Source organism: Triticum aestivum, chromosome 6B (genome assembly GCF_018294505.1).
Source record: "Triticum aestivum cultivar Chinese Spring chromosome 6B, IWGSC CS RefSeq v2.1, whole genome shotgun sequence".
NCBI classification, from domain to species: Eukaryota; Viridiplantae; Streptophyta; class Magnoliopsida; order Poales; family Poaceae; genus Triticum; species Triticum aestivum.
In genome coordinates, this window is record NC_057810.1 from 430,877,721 (window position 1) to 430,892,082 (window position 14,362).

Below are 14,362 nucleotides of genomic sequence, written 5' to 3' on the forward strand. Positions count from 1 at the left end.
ATTTACAACTCATGAATTACAACTCAAAACTAGAACAAGATATGACTCTATATGAATGCCTCCGGCGGTGTACCGGGATGGGCAATGAATCAAGAGTGACATGTATGAAAAATTATGCATGGTGGCTTTGCCACAAATACGATGTCAACTACATGATCATGCAAGGCAATATGACAATGATAATGTGTGTCATGATGATAAACGGAACGATGGAAAGTTGCATGGCAATATATCTCGGAATGGCTATGGAAATGCCATAATAGGTAGGTATGGTGGCTGTTTTGAGGAAGATATAAGGAGGTTTATGTGTGATATAGCGTATCGTATCACGGGGTTTGGATGCACCGACGAAGTTTGCACCAACTCTCAAGGTGATAAAGGGCAATGCACGGTACGGAAGAGGCTAGCAATGATGGAAGGGTGAGAGTGCGTATAATCCATGGACTCGACATTAGTCATAAAGAACTCATATACTTATTGCAATAATCTACAAGTCATCAAAAACCAAGCACTACACGCATGCTCCTAGGGGGATAGATTGGTAGGAAAAGACCATCGCTCGTCCCCGACCACCACTCATAAGGATGCACAATCTAAGAACACCTCATGTTTCAAATTTGTTACACAACTTTCACCATACGTGCATGCTACGGGACTTGCTAACTTCAACACAAGCATTCTTTAAATTCATAATCACCCAACTAGCATGACTCTAATATCACTACCTCCATATCTCAAAACAACTATCAAGTATCAAATTGATCATAGCATCCAATTCACTTCCTATGATAGTTTTTATTATACCCAACTTGGATGCCCACCATTCTAGGACCAATTTTATAACCATAGAAAATACCATGCTGTTCTAAGAGACTCTCAAAATGATATAAGTGAAGCATGAGATACTAACAATTTCTACAAAATTAAGCCACCGCCGTGCTCTAAAAGATATAAGTGAGGCACTAGAGCAAAAACTATATAGCTCAAAAGATATAAGTGAAGCACATAGAGTATTCTAATAAATTCCAATCAAGTGGGTTTCTCCCAAAAGGTTTGTACATCAAGGATGATTATGGTAAACTAAAAAGAAAATACTAATATCATACAAGACGCTCCAAGCAAAACACATATCATGTGGCGAATAAAAATGTAGCTCCAAGCAAAGTTACCGATAAACGAAGACGAAAGAGGGGACGCCTTCCCGGGGCATCCCCAAGCTTAGGCTTTTGGCTATTCTTGAATATCTTGGGGTGACATGGGCATCCCCAAGCTTAGGCTCTTGCCACTCCTTATTCCATTGTCCATCAAATCTTTACCCAAAACTTGAAAACTTCACAACACAAAACTCAACAGGAAATCTCATAAGCTCCGTTAGTGCAACCAAGCAAAACCACCACATAAGGTACTGTAATTAAATCATTCTTTATTTATATTGGTGTTAAACCTACTTTATTCCAACTTATCTATGGATCATACCCTTACATACTAGCCATAGATGCATCAAAATAAGCAAACAACACACGAAAGGCAGAATCTGTCAAAACAGACCAGTCTGTAGCAATCTGTAACTCTCGAATACTTCTGGAACTGTAAAAATCCTACCAAAATAGGAAGTCCTGAGAAATTTGTCTATTGATCTACATCAAAAAGAATAAACGCAAAATCACGTTTCTGTGAATTACCAAAATTATTTTCATGCGCGCAAAGTTTCTGTTTTTCAGCAGAATCAAATTAACTATCACCATAGGTTATCCTATAGGTTCTACTTGGCACAAACACTAATTAAAACATAAAAACACATCTAAACAGAAGTTAGATGCAAAATTTATTGCTAAACATAAGCAAAAACAAAAAACAAAGATAAAATTGGGTTGCCTCCCAACTAGCGCTATCGTTTCACGCCCCTAGCTAGGCATAAAAGCGAGGATAGATCTAAGTAGTGCCATCTTTAATTTTCAGTTTTTTAGCGGAGTCATGCTCGAATCCGGGAGGTTCTTTACATTTCCCTTCATATTCAGAAATTTTTAGATCTAAATAATCCAACCGCTTATTGCAAGGGGTAATCAACATATTCATGCGGTAAAGATTTCCGCTAACACTCTTAAGAGGTTCAAGAGACTTTTGTAAAAAATTTGTTACTTCTTGGGTAGGATGTGGCCCCCCTTTTTGAGGTAGTGTTCCCACTATTCCCTCTATAATTTCATGCGCAATACTAGGATCAATTTCAATAAAATTTCCCTTAGCAATGCAATCCAAGAGTTGTCTATGAGACATATTTAGCCCAACATAAAAATTGCGAAGTAGAATTCTAAAATTCACCTCTAGGGTGCAATTACGATAAGATTCCATCATCCTATACCAAGCATCTTTTAAGTTTTATCCTTGCCTTTGCTTGAAGTGAAGAACTTCAAACTCGGGAGACATAGGAGCGGATAAGGAACTAGCCATAGCGACAAGCACACAAAAGACAAGCGAAAGAGAGAGGAGATCGGGAAAGAGAGGGTGAATAAAACGGCAAGGGTGAAGTGGGGGAGAGGAAAACGAGAGGCAAATGGCAAATAATGTAAATGCGAGGGAGATGAGTTTGTGATGGGTACTTGGTATATCTTGACTTGAGCGAAGACCTCCCCGACAACGGCGCCAGAAATCCTTCTTGCTACGTCTTGAGCTTGCGTTGGTTTTCCTTGAAGAGGAAAGGGTGATGCAGCAATAGTAGCGTAAGTATTTCCCTCGGTTTTTGAGAACCAAGATATCAATCCATTAGGAGGCTCCTCAAAAATCCCACGCACCTACACAAACAAACAAGAACTCACAACCAACACAATAAAGGGGTTGTCAATCCCTTCACGGCCACTTGCGAAAGTGAGATCTGATAGAGATAATATGATAAGATAAATATATTTTTGGTATTTTATGATATAGATAGAAAAAGTAAAGATGCAAATAAAAGTATAGTGAAAGCTTATATGATAAGAGATAGACCCGGGGGCCATAGGTTTCACTAGTGGCTTCTCTCAAGATAGCATAAGTATTACGGTGGGTGAACAAATTACTATCAAGCAATTGATAGAAAAGCGAATAATTATGAGATTATCTAGGCATGATTATGTATATAGGCATCACGTCCGTGACAAGTAGACCGACTCCTGCCTGCATCTACTACTATTACTCCACACATCGACCGCTATCCAGCATGCATCTAGAGTATTAAGTTCATAAAGAACAGAGTAACGCATTAAGAAAGATGGCATGGTGTAGAGGGATAAACTCATGCAATATGATGTAAACCCCATCTTTTTATCCTCGATGGCAACAATACAATACGTGCCTTGCTGCCCCTGCTGTCACTGGGAAAGGACACCGCAAGATTGAACCCAAAGCTAAGCACTTCTCCCATTGCAAGAAAGATCAATCTAGTAGGCCAAACCAAACTGATAATTCGAAGATACTTGCAATGATAACTTAATCACACATAAAAGAATTCATAGGAGATTCAAATATTTCTCATAGATAAACTTGATCATAAACCCACAATTCATCGGATCTCGACAAACACACCGCAAAAAGAGTTACATCGAATAGATCTCCAAGAAAATCAAGGAGAACATGGTATTGAGATCCAAAGAGAGAGAAGAAGCCATCTAGCTAATAACTATGGACCCGGAGGTCTCTGGTAAACTACTAACAACTCATCGGAGAGACCTTGGGGATGATGTAGAGGCTCTCCGTGATCAATTCCCCCTCCGGCGGAGCACCGGCGAAGGCTCCAAGATGGGATCTCGCGGATACAGAAGGTTACGGCGGTGGAAATAGTTTTTCGTGCGCTCCCCTGATGTTTTCGGGGTACATGGGTATATATAGGAGGAAGAAGTAGGTCGGTGGACTCCCGAGGGGCCCACAAGATAGGGGGGCGCGCCCAGTAGGGGGGCGCCCTCCACCCTCGTGGCCGCCTCGATTATTGCGTGACTTCCGCTCCAAGTCCTCTGGATCACGTCCGTTCCAAAAATCACGCTCCCGAAGGTTTTATTCCGTTTGGACTCCGTTGGATATTCCTTTTCTGAAGTAGGCAAAAAAACAGCAATTCTGGTTGGGCCTCCGGTTAGTAGGTTAGTGCAAAAAATGATATAAATGTGTAAAGTAAAGCCCATAAACATCCGAAACGGGTAATATAATAGCATGGAACAATCAAAAATTATAGATACGTTGGAGACGTATCACCGCCACAAGCCTCTGTAGCCACCAAAAACCTCTCGGGAGCCCGTTCCGGCACCCTGCCGGAGGGGGAACCCATCACCGGTGGCCATCTTCATTATCTCAGCGCTCTTCATGATGAGGAGGGAGTAGTACACTCTCGGGATTGAGGGTATGTACCAGTAGCTATGTGTTTGATCTCTCTCTCTCTCTCGTGTTCTTGAGGTGATACGATCTTGATGTATCGCGAGCTTTGCTATTATAGTTGGACCTTATGATGTTTCTCCCCCTCTACTCTCTTGTAATGGATTGTGTTTTCCCTTTGAAGTTATCTTATCGGATTGAGTCTTTAAGGATTTGAGAACACTTGATGTATGTCTTGCCGTGCTTATCTGTGGTAACAATGGGATATTCATGTGATCCACTTGATGTATGTTTTGGTGATCAACTTGCGGGTTTAATGAACTTATGCATAGGGGTTGGCACACGTTTTCGTCTTGACTCTCTGGTAGAAACTTTGGGGCACTCTTTGAAGTACTTTGTGTTGGTTGAATAGATGAATCTGAGATTGTGTGACGCATATCGTATAATCATACCCACGGATACTTGAGGTGATATTGGAGTATCTAGGTGACATTAGGGTTTTTGTTGGTTTGTGTCTTAAGGTGTTATTTTACTACGGACTCTTGAATAGATCGATCAGAAAGGATAACTTTGAGGTGGTTTCGTACCCTACAATAATCTCTTCGTTTGTTCTCCGCTATTAGTGACTTTGGAGTGACTCTTTGTTGCATGTTGAGGGATTATTATATGATCTAATTATGCTATTATTGTTGAGAGAACTTACACTAGTGAAAGTATGAACCCTAGGCCTTTTTTCCTAGCATTGCAAACCCGTTGACGCTCACTTTTATCATTTGTTACCTTGTTGTTTTTTATATTTTCATATTACAAAAACCTATATCTATCATCCATATTGCACTTGTATCACCATCTCTTCGCCGAACTAGTGCACATATACAATTTGCCATTGTATTGGGTGTGTTGGGGACACAAGATACTCTTTGTTATTTGGTTGCAAGGTTGTTTCAGAGAGACCATCTTCATCCTACGCCTCCCACGGATTGATAAACCTTAGGTCATCCACTTGAGGGAAATTTGCTACTGTCCTACAAACCTCTGCACTTGGAGGCCCAACAACGTCTACAAGAAGAAGGTTGTGTAGTAGACATCAATCATATCATACAATAACGTATATCACATCATGTCTTGACCATATGACATCACAACATGCCCTGCAAAAACAAGCTAGACGTCCTCTACTTTGTTGTTGCAAGTTTTACGTGGCTGCTACGGGCTTCTAATAAGAACCGTTCTTACCTACGCATCAAAACCACAACGATGTTTCGTCAAGTTTGTTGTTTTAACCTTCAACGAGGACCGGCCGTAGTCAAATTCGATTAAACTAAAGTTGGAGAAGCAGACACCCGCCAGCCACCTTTATGCAAAACAAGTTGCATGTCTGTCGGTGGAACTGGTCTCAAGAACGTGGTCATGTAAGGTTGGTCCGGGCCGCTTCATCCAACAATACTGCCGAATCAAAACAAGACGTTGGTGGTAACCAGTATGACTATGATCGCCCACAACTCTTTGTGTTATACTCGTGCATATCATCTATGCATAGACCTGGCTCTGATACCACCGTTGGGGAACATAGCATGCAATTTCAAAAAAATCCTACTATCAGGCAAGAACTATCTACGAGATGCATAGCAACGAGAGGGGAAGAGTGTGTCCACGTACCCTCGTAGACTGAAAGCGGAAGTGTTAGGTTAACACGTTTGATGTAGTCGAACGTCTTCGCGATCCAACCGATCAAGTACCAAACGTACGGCACCTCCGAGTTCAGTACATGTTCAGCTTGATGACGTCCCTCGAACTCTTGATCTAGCAGAGGGTCGAGGGAGAGTTGCGTCAGCATGACAACGTGGTGACGGTGATGGTGATGTGATCCGTCCAGGGCTTCGCCTAAGCACTACGTGAATATGACCGGAGGAGTAAACCGTGGAGAGAGACGCCACACACAGCTTGGAAGAATTGTTGTCTTTCCAAGGGGTGCCCTGCCCACATATATAAATAAGGGAGAGGAGGAGGCCGGCCACCAGGGGCATGCCAAGGAGAGGGGATTCCTACTAGGACTCCTGTCCTAGTAGGATTTGGCCCCCCTTTTTTCCTTCTCATGGAGGGGGAAAGAGGGAAGGAAGTGGGAAGAGGAGAAGGAAAGGGGGGTGCACCCCCTCCCCTAGTCCAATTCGGACTCCCTACGGGAGGGGGCGCGGCCACCCCTTGTGGGCTGCCTCCCCTCTCCCCTATGGCCCATGTAGGCCCATTACTTTCCCCGGGGGGTTCCGGTAACCCCTCGGCACTCTGATAAATATCCAAACATCCCGAAACCATTCCGGGGTCCAAATACTATTGTCTAATATATAAATGTTTACCTCTCAATCATTTCGAGACTCCTTGTCATGTCCGTGACCTCATCCGGGACTCCGAACAATCTTCGGTCACAAAAACACATAACTCATAATACAAATCGTCATCGAACGTTAAGCGTGCGGACCCTACGGGTTCGAGAACTATGTAGGCATGACCGAGACACATCTCCGATCAATAACCAACAGCGGAACCTGGATGCTCATATTGGTTCCTACATATTCTACGAAGATCTTTATCGGTCAAACCACAATAGCAACATACATCATTCCCTTTGTCATCGGTATGTTACTTGCCCGAGATTCGATCGTCGGTATCCTCATACCTAGTTTAATCTCGTTACTGTCAAGTCTCTTTACTCATTCCATAATGCATCATCCCGTAACTAACTCATTAGTCACATTGCTTGCTAGGCTTATCATGATGTGCATTACCAAGAGGGCCCATAGATACCTCTTCGATACTCGGAGTGACAAATCCTAATCTCGATCTATGCCAACCCAACAAACACCTTTGGAGATACCTTTTGAGCATATTTATAATCACCCAGTTATGTTGTGAAGTTTGGTAGCACACAAGGTATTCCTCCCGTATTCGGGAGTTGCATAATCTCATAGTCAAAGGAATATGTATAAGTCATGAAGAAAGCAATAGCAATAAAACTTAACGATCATTATGCTAAGCTAACGGATGGGTCTTGTCCATCACATCATTCTCCTAATGATGTGATACCGTTCATCAAGTGACAACACATGTCTATGCTTAGGAAACTTAACCATCTTTGATTAATGAGCTAGTCTAGTACAGGCTTAGTAGGGACACCGTGTTTTGTCTATGTATTCACACATGTATCAAGTTTCTGGTTAATACAATTCTAGCATGAATAATAAACATTTATCAAGATATAAGGAAATATAAAATAATAACTTTATTATTGCCTGTAGGGCATATTTCCTTCAGTAGTTAGTGGATAAGAAGGCTGGGAACGCCAAAGGTATATATGATATACATGTTATTGATGTGTACCTTACCTACGCTCGTAGTAGCTCCTGGGTATTTGATACCGATGCAGTTGCTCACATTTATAACTCAAAACAGGATTTGTGGAATAAGCGGAGACTGGCGAACGACGAGGTAACTGTGCACGTCGGGAATGGTTCCAAGGTCGATGTGATCGCCGTCGGCACGCTACCTCTACATCTACCTTCACGATTAGTTTTAAACCTCAATAATTGTTATCTAGTACTAGCTTTGAGCATGAACATTGTATCTGGATCTCGTTTGATGCGAGATGGCTACTCATTTAAATCCGAGAATAATGATTGTTCTATTTATATGAGAGATATGTTTTATGGTCATGCCCCGCTGGTTAATGGCTTATTTTTATTGAACCTCGAACATGATGTTACACATATTCATAGTGTGAATGCCAAAAGATGTAAGGTTGATAATTATAGTCCCACATACTTGTGGCAGTGCCGCGTTGGTCATATTGGTATCAAACGCATGAAGAAACTCCATGCAGATGGACTTTTGGTGTCTCTTGATTAAGAATCATTTGACACGTGCGAACCATGACTCATGGGCAAAATGACCAAGACTCCGTTCTTCGGAACAATGGAGCAAGCAACCAACTTGTTGGAGATAATACATACTGATGTGTGCGTTCCAATGAGTGTTGAGGCTCGTGGTGGCTATCATTATGTTATCACCCTCACTGATGACTTAAGTAGATATGGGTATGTCTACTTAATGAAACACAAGTCTGAGACCTTTGAAAAGTTCAAGGAATTTCAGTGCGAGCTAGAGAATCAATGTGATAGGAAAATAAAGTTCTTACAATCAGATAGTGGAGGAGAATATTTGAGTCACGAGTTTGGCACGCACTTAAGGAAATGTGGAATTGTTTCACAAATCACGCCGCCTAGAACACCTCAGCAAAATGGTGTGTCCGAACATTGTAATGCACTCTATTGGATATGGTGCTATCTATGATGTCTCTTACCGATCTACCGCTATCATTTTGGGGTTATGCTTTAGAGGCCGCCACATTCACTTTAAATAGGGCACCGTCTAAATACGTTGAGACGACACCGTATGAATTATGGTTTGGGAAGAAATCTAAGCTGTCGTTTCTGAAAGTTTGGCGATGTGATGCTTATGTCAAGAAACTTCAACCTGAAAAGCTCGAACCCAAATCGGAAAAATGTGTCTTCATAGGATACCCTAGAAACTATTGGGTATACCTTCTACCTCAGATCCGATGGCAAGATCTTTGTTGCCAAGAAAGGATCCTTTCTAGAGAAAGAGTTTCTCTCGAAATAAGTAAGTGGGAGGAAAGCAGAACTTGATGAGGTCCATATCGTCATAACTCAGGAAGATGTTTCTGTGGTGCCTGCACCAACTAGAGAGGAAGTTAATGATGATGATCATGAAACTTCGGGTCAAGTTGCTACTGAACTTCCACTACTAGGGAAAAGGCTAGCAGCAGCGCGAGTTTTAGATGTATCAGTAGCGCAGGGATAGGCGCTACTAATAAGGCGCTACAGCTAACACATAGCAGTAGCGCGTGCTCACCGGCGCTACTTCTACACAAGTGTAGCAGCAACGCTGTTAGCGGAAGCTCACTACTGCTAGTAGCTCTAGCGCGCTTTGCCTCGACGCGCTACTGCTATCGCGGCGCTGCTGTTAACTTTTATACACTCGCTACTACTAATTTAATTAGTTTTTTTTGGCATATTTGTTTTGTATTTGAACAGGCTTTATAGAAGAATCTTTAGCACATAGAAATGTCATCATGATACACATACAAATGCCTGCAAGACCACAAATGTAATCATAGCATGTACATACAAATCATAATCATCATCCAACACAAAGTGATATCTTGTCATCATCTCGAAAATAGTGATACATGCAAGTCTCAAATACTTGCAACTACAACAATGTCATTCATCTAAACAAAGGTGTACGCAAGAAGTGCTATCACTATGAGTGAGAGCGGAACTATGCAGTACATGAGGTGGCGGTTACGAGTCCTCTCTCGCGCTAGCGTGAACCTCAAGTAACTGGCTTCTCCTTCTTGTCTGCTTTTGAAGCCTTTATGGCTGGCGCCCGTGAACCCATTCACTTGCGCCTGACACTCATGCCACTCGTTGTACACCCCCGGAACCTTCCCTTTGTACACGACATAGCAATTCCATCTCGCCATCAAGAAACTAGGTACCTGTTAGAGATGCATGTTCATGAAGAGGATGTACAATCATATATATGCAACAAAATATACTAGAGCAACACCGAAAAAGAAAGGGTTAGCAACTAGATGCAACATACAGTACGCAAATTAATTAACTAGAGGTACGCAGGTCATCATACGCAAACTAACAAAGTAGCGTTACGCAAGTTCGGCAGGGACCGTGGACATCACAAAGTTTCATCACTACAAAGAGTATACAAGTTCAACCGACACATATCATCATCATCGGCATCGTAAATCACTAGAAGTTCCATCCTTCCATATCATCGAGGATGAACCCTAGCTTCTTGAATGGCATGAGGTCTAGACGTTGCATGCCTATGCGAGTTCGGACATCAGCTCGCGATATAGGGCCGTGGTGGAACATCCCCTTCTCATCGACGACTTCTTTCATGATGATCGTCACAATGTCGCTTTGGATGCGAAAGAAGTCATCTCTAAGTTTATAATCCGCTTCTCCATGAGATTCTAGCCACTCGTGGATATGATCATCATTTCTGCTGTTAATGCGAAGCTTTTGGTGATCCGTGTTGAATTGAATCATGAGATGGACGATGTAGAATCCATCCTTCTTGCTTGGTTTTGGGACATGGATGCAGGAGAAGTTAGTTTTATGCGCGAAACCCATTTTCTTGTTCCTTTCTTGATCTGCACGTGGCCACCTCTAAAGCTGAAGCCTTGGAGATCATCATCTAGAATATTCATTATGTGGGTGTAGTCTTTTTTCTCGTAGTCTCTGGAAGGGTCAAAATACACGGCGTGGGAGACTTGCGGGTAAAGAACGATAAGGACGGTGCGCCCGTTGCTGCGGGGAAAAGACACCTCAAATTATTCCCCATATGAGAGAGAAGGAATGATTGAAATGTACGAAAGGGTTGTCCGGAACTGACTTACTTTGGATGATAAGGCACGAGGATAATTTCCCGGTCCTTATTCTGTACCATGAAGTTTTGGAGGTACATCCTAGCAGTTTCACGCTCAAAGTCGTCGAGACTCAAGAAAGACTCGTGCATGTAGTACGGATCCGCCACACAGATTTGCGAGACTTCTTCACTCTTCATGACAGAGCTCATATGTAGCGCAAAAAGGCGGACGATAGTAAAATCAAGCGGCCTTGTTAGAAACATCTCAAAGATATGGTCAAACCGTAGGAAGAACACCTCCGCGGGCCGTGTGTCGACGTAGCACTTCCCCTCAGGCACACGAGCCGCGTATGTCGGATATCCTGGATCCTTTGAGGCTAGTAGGCTTTTCTCAGTCGATAGCACATGGTCGTGCAGTCTCCTGAGATCCCTTGATAGTGCCTCCAGCGGTTCCGGCGGTAGCATCAGCTCGCCCGTGAGATGGAACATGACCGCACCTTTCACGGGTACACGCTCTTCAGAATGCATCGTCTGGCTGCTATGTGCTCTGGCTTGTTTGGAGGCAGTTACCTTCCCCGAACTCTTCCTCTCCTTTTTCTTGGGCACACCTTCTAGACCCTTCCTTAACCCCTGCCCCAGTGTTCCCAGGCTAAGTAATGTACGACCCTCGCGCCCGGCTAGTTGAGCCTATGTTGAGGCGGCATCTTCAGGCGTGTCCTGTGAGGATTTCATGAAGAGAGACTTTTTGCAATCCATGGTACGACCCTGCCCGGGCATATCATCCATATCCTCATTAGCAAGCCGATAGCCCGATTCGTCATATGGTTGACTCATCATATCTATGTCACAGTCATACGCGTTTGTATTGAGGTAATCCATAGGGTCGACCTCCGTCTCATCATCCATTCTCTGTTCTACAGGAGAAATTACATCAGCCAGTACTATTGCACCCCCTTCATCATGTCGTCCGCCGCTCTCACCCGGCACTACAGGAGCTGGTAATTGCGTAGGCGGGGTGGTGGTCTCCACACATGCTTGTTGATGTGTGGTAGTTATTGGTGTGCTCTCGGCCGGCTCGAGATGAATAAGATTCTTCGGCCATAGCAACACCCAATTCTTCCAGCTTCCAATCCGCGGCGGGGTCTCGTCGTCCGCTCCCACATGATGTACTGGAGGAGGCAAATCCTCATGCCCCGATTTCACACTGGTCAAGCTAACCCTGAAGTGCCCAGCGGGGATCGGCTGGTTGTGGAACGTGCGTTGAGAGGGGTCCATTATCATCCCCTTTCCCACGTCCACCTTCTGGCCTTTGATCAAGTAGAGTATGGTGCACGGGGTTTCTTTCGCCTGCAAACACATATGTCTGTGGCGTAAAACAACTGAAAGGCAACAAAAATGGAATATTATATATATATATATATGTTGGTGCGACATGTAATTACCGTGACGGCGTCGAGCTCAGCCAAAGACGAAGGCCCACCTAGCACGCCTGAGACTGAGGACGGGCTGCTATGAGTGGGAGCGGCTGCGAGAGGAGGCCCGGTTGCGTGAGCAAGTGATGGTGCGATGGTGTTGTTGTTCATGGAGTTTCTCCCGACGAAACTGGGCAACGGGAAATCATGTACCGTCCTGTCTGGATTTTCCTTCGCCCAGTTGATGATAACTAGAACCAAGTTAGTAGCGAAATCATTTCTACAGGCAGTTACAGCTGCATTGACTGCCTGCTGTAGCAACTCATATTTGTCCTCGGCTGCTTTTTTCGCGTCCTTAACTGCTTTTTTCTCGACCGCAAGCTTCACCTTCGCGTCGATGTCCGCCTGACTAAACTTCTTTTTCTGCTTCTTGGCCTCCGGGCCCTCATTGTAAAACACCTTCCACGTGGTGCCGTCTCCAGCGCCGTGCACACGACCATATTGCGGCCACTGGTCCAAAGGGAGTCCCTTAAGTTCGTTCAAGGCCCGGTTGAGAGGGGTGTCCCACTTGGGCCTCATCGGAGAAGTAGGGCTTTCGGCTGCAAGCTGGTGTTGCTTCTCCAGTAGTCTAATCAATTTCCTCGTGATCTTGTCCGTGTAAAAAACCTTTTTCTCCTTGTCCCACTTGTAGCGGGCCCTGATGAAGTCATGCTCCAAGGGGTTGGTGAACTTCGCGAAGGGGTCTGGGAGATCTGCGGCTTCACGTTCCACGTCCTCCTTATCCCATATGGGCCTTTTACCGAGGTAGCCACGGTTTCCGAGGCGATGCTTCCCCGTGTTCCTTTGCTGAAGGCTCTTGAATTTCGCAGCCTTAGCCTTGGCTGCCTCGGTAGCGCAAGTGCCCTTGAACTTTTCGAACTCCTCTTCCGTAAGTGTCGGATTTTCCTCCAGAATCTTGGACAGGGGTTCATCAGCCTCAATAGCTCGTTTCACCCTCCCTTTCCAGGAGGCCAAATCATTGCTGAACATGCCCATGGCGTGATTGTTAATCTTTTTCATCTTCGGATCATCCCACGGTTGTTCTATGTTATCATCCCGGTCGGGGAACTTGAATCTCTTGTGCAACTTCGTTAGGAGCAACTGCGTCAAATGTTCTTTACTCCTTAAGTCATTGTCGTTGATGCTCGCGCATTCCCGTAGGATGCATCCTACTTGGTTCCCATAGCACTTGTGAGGTTCTTCCGGCTCTAACGGCTCAAACTTGCCAGGTGCCATCTTTGTGATCACAAGTTGTCCAATCCCTAGTTTGTTAGGTTTTCGTATCCTCTGCTTCTTATGCTTCCTCTTTTCGGTAGCGGCATCAGGGCCGGTACCTTCCCCGTCGGTACCTTCCCCGCCGGTACCTTCCCCACCGATCTCGGTGCCGCCATCGGTGCCGGCGCCGTCGATGTCGATGTCGGTGTCAGTACCATCATTGAGGCCGACCTGCCAACCTTGCTTAGCAGTCAAATAGTCGAGGTACTCTTGTTCACCCTCATAATCCATCTCGTCTGCATCTTGGTCAGAAGGCCCAGTTTCTTCGTTGTTCGACATGTTTCCTATGATTAAGTGTCCTCATTTATTTCTAAAAGTATGAATAAATGAGAAATGACATAAAAAGAAATCTATGTGCCAGCACTCGATATGCCAACTATGTAGCACAAATCATGCCTTTATTCACGGGAAATTTCGGCATGACCTTTGCTAAAAAATGGACATATCGAGCGCCTGAAATTCACCGGAATGGAAATGAATCAACATTCCGGCATAACATAGGCCACTCGGATCATTTTCCAAACATGACATGTCCAAAACATGACATATGCACATATCACATGTCCAGTTCAAATTTGCATATAAATTCAGCTAATTTTGAAACCTAGCTAAATTCATAACTAAATAGATAACCTAATTAACATACTGCCCTAACTAAAACCTAAGTAAATTAACCGAAGAACCCTAGCAGAGAGAGGGGGGTTTACAGAGCGTGCAGGGGCGAGGAGGCAGGCCCGACGACGGCCGGGAGGGGAGAGGAGGGAGGTGAGGGCCGACGGGTCGGGGGCGAGCGCGCCGGGGTCGAGGGCGAGCGCCGGCGCCGGGGTCGGAGG